The sequence below is a fragment of the Myotis nattereri genome (genome assembly GCF_964212035.1).
Source record: "Myotis nattereri genome assembly, chromosome: Y".
Taxonomy (NCBI): domain Eukaryota; kingdom Metazoa; phylum Chordata; class Mammalia; order Chiroptera; family Vespertilionidae; genus Myotis; species Myotis nattereri.
The window spans coordinates 36773830-36777694 of NC_138094.1; positions in this window are offsets into that span (position 1 = coordinate 36773830).

Genomic DNA, 3865 nt, shown 5'->3' on the forward strand with positions numbered 1-3865 from the left:
CTTCTTTGAATGTTTGGTAAAACTCCCCTGTGAAGCCATCTGGTCCAGGGCTTTTGTTTTCTGAAAGCTTTTTGATTACTGTTTCAATTTTCTCACTAGTTTTCGGCTTGTTCACGTTGTTTGCTTTTTCCTGATTTTGTATTGGAAACTTGTATTTTTCTAGGAATATGTCTATTTTGTCCAGATTGATGAGGGATGTTTAATGAACCAAAGACTCAGAGGTAAGACGGCCATAGAGGATGATTGATGCCAGACAGAGGGCTACAGCTCGCTTATGCATGTAGCAAACTCTGCACTCTCACCATTGCTTTTATTGAGGTTTGGTACAAGGTTAGTGAATCAGCAGTTAATCAATTAAATCTTGTTTTGTTCTATATTATTACAATAGCTTATTGAGGACAACTTGCAGCTGTGCCCTCCCTTTCTGTTCTACACCCATGACTATTTAATCCTAGCCTTTCTCATGGAGGAAAATGTTCCTGGAACTCAAGATTGTGTGCAGTGTTGACCCAGCGTGACTCGCTTGAAAGTCACGCTGTGCTCCTGATAGAACATTCACTTCTTCTTGGCAGGACTTCAGATCCTTGTTTACAAATGTCCTGCTACAAACCCCCCTTTTTTTTTCTTGCTTCATTTGATGGAGCATCAGTGAAAACAGAGCTGTTTTTCTCCTAATTAGTTGCAATTAGTTGCTTGGTTTTCCCGAGTCCTTGGAAGACTAAATATAAAATGATACAGAGATAGAGTATCAATAATAGTATTCCAGCAGGAGCTCCTAAAGTAGCTTGTAAATGGGGTATAGGATTTAATTGTTGCAATTCCTTAACCATATTTTTAACACTTTTTTCCCAGTTAATTTATGCAGTTTCTTTTGAAATATTTTTTGTATATGAGATTGTAAATTTAGAATTTCTTTTGTTAGATTTTTATGATTGAACATATGTTTTTTAACCTTTTCCCATGGAAACAGACTTTCATTCTAAGGTACAGGAGTAATGCAAAGTGATGAATAATTCTAGTTATATTTCATATGCATTTGTCTCTGCAGACTTACAATTTGATCATCTATCATTAATAAAAATGGTAATCGAACACAGGCTTGTGCAAAGGCAGTTTTGTTAGCATAAAATTGTAAGGTGTATATCCCAGAGTTATTTTTATAGATTTGCTTATTTTATGCAAATATATGCTTTCAAAGAGTGTAAGGCAGACCCCAGTTTCCATAAGTCAGATTCAGCAGGATGTCCTTCTTGATGAGGTGTTGGGGGAGCAAATCCTCCATCATGCCATACGATGCTTACATTCGCTTGCGTGGATATGGACTTGTTCTCTCCTCTATGCCATCGTAGATCAGCTCCATTGGCTTTGGAAGGGGCAGAACCTGAAGGGCTCCAATCAGTGATGCTTCCATAGGAAGTATTAGATAAAACCCAAACTGTCTCTCCTCTACAGGATTCCCAATGGACTCAATCAGACAAGTGTGTAAACATAGGAACATGACATGGTGGAAGTAATGGAGGTGTACTGTTGTTATCCCTACTAACATTTTTAAACCCATGGGCACTCAGAAGAATCAAATGCCTGTTTTTTGTTGCGGTAATAGTGTTTTCAAAATGTTCAGCAGGGCTTGTGCCTGTATTGTTGAACAATGGTCTCCTTGACCTAAGCATATTGGCACTCGCTGAGTTCCAGTGGTATGATTTTCTATGACTCTACCTTCCTCTTCTGGTTTTAATGGACCTCGATCATCATAAGGTCCGGGTAACCAATTTGAGTCATTAACATAAATTCGAACCTTTGAATCCAACCAAGAAACACCTCTATTCGGTGGGGGATTAGGACTGTAAGCCCAGTATATATGATTCTTAGCATTTACCTGAGTGGTTATTAGTGCAAGTATAGCAAGGAACAAAGTCGATGGCGTCACTTCTTTACCATGATGCCAAACCAGTTGTTCTCCCTCTTTCGGAAGATTCTTCACCTGACCCCAGGTTGGTACAGATGAATGTTGCGTTGAACTTAGAGCTTTGCGGGTAGGAGACCCCATCAAGGTCATCTCTGAGAAATCCTTAGTCAGGGCACTTAAGTAGAACTTCCTTTTGGTTCCCATGTCTCCGCTGAAGACGCCTCTCAGGAACCCAGAACTTTTCTTTACCTGTGGAAATATAAGCATATCCTCGCCCCCATCGTAGGACCCATGCAGGATCCCATGACTGAGAGGACTCATTATGATAAAACACAGGTTGATTGAATTCTTGTGAAACATCCTTTACCCAGTGTCGCTGAGCAGCAGTACTGTCAGTCTCATCTTGATTTAAAAAAATTAAAGTAAATAGAGCTGTTAATAGTCTTCATGTAGGGGATTCTCCCTGTTTTTGTTTTTTGATCATTTCCTTTAAGGTGTGATTTTGTCTTTCAATAATAGCTGGTCCTGTATTGTTACAAGGGATGCCAGTGACGTGAGTGATATGATGAAATTGAAAAAAAATGTTTGACATTTTGTAGATAGATATGCAGAACCATTATCAGTGTTAATATTTTGAAGTATTTCCATTACTGCAAAAGCTTTTAGTAAGTGAGTAATTACTGCATATTGAGAATCAGTGACAATATTTACAGCTTGAGGAAAATGTTGTAGTAATAAAACAATGGCAAATAGTTCTGCGCATTGTACTGAAGTGTATGGAGACTGAATTACCTTTGTTAGCTGTTGAAAATGAAAACCAGCTATTCCTAGCTTGTTTGCATTGGTATAAACAGTGGGGCCTTGAATTGGTTCATTAGCTATAATATGATGAGGCCATATTCATTCAGTTTTCTTAAGAAATTGTCACCTTTTATTTGTAGGATAATGTTTATGTATTTTCTCTAAAAAATGAGCACAAGCAGTTTGCTAGTTATCACATATTCGAAACAATTTTTGAATTTTTTTGACAGTAAAAGGTACTATAATTTCTTCTGGATCTAAACCACATAATGGTCTTAATCTTAATCTCCCCTTGTAAATAATTTGGCAAATTGTTTGAATATAAGTCTGTTTTATTTTGCTGTGATTTATGAGGCAAGAAAATCTATTCAATAACATTACTATCTTGAAGAAGTAACCCTGTATGAGAATGCTCAGTGTGGAAACTAATAATTTAAAATTGTCTATGGAGAGAAGTCTATTTAATTGTTTGTTGTATATGCTGTTCTATCCAAGTTAATTATTTTTCTGCAGCAGGGATTAAAACATGTGGGCTATTTAATTCAGGTGGCCCCTTTAGGATTTGAAATAAATTAGTCAATTGATAAGTAGGTATATCAAGACTGGGTCTCAACTAATTAATGTCTCCTAATAACTTTTGAAAATCGTTTAGAGTCTCTAAACTGTCTCTTCTAATTTGAACCTTCTGTGGAATAATGGAGACATCTGTTAATTTTTGCCCAAGATATTTCCATGGCTCCTGCCATTGTTTCTTTTCTGGGGCTACTTCTATAGTCTTAGAATTTTTCAAGGAGGTATTGGTAAATCTCCTGTAATTGTGATTGAATTTCAGAAGCTATTAAAATATCATGTATATAATGATAAATTAGAGTATTAGGAAATCTTTTTTTGACTATTTCTAAAGGCTGATGCACATATGCCTTTCATATAGTAGGACTGTTGAACATTTCTTGTGGTAAGACTTTCTATTGATACCGTTGAGTGGGTTGAGCTTGATTTAAAGCCGGGACAGTAAATGCAAATTTCTCATAGTCTTGAGGTTGTAAAGAAATAGTGAAGAAATAATCTTCATGACTCTTCCTGAGAGAGAGCCTTTCTAATTGCAATTGTTAATCTTTTTTAAAAAAATATATTTTATTGATTTTTTACAGAGAGGGA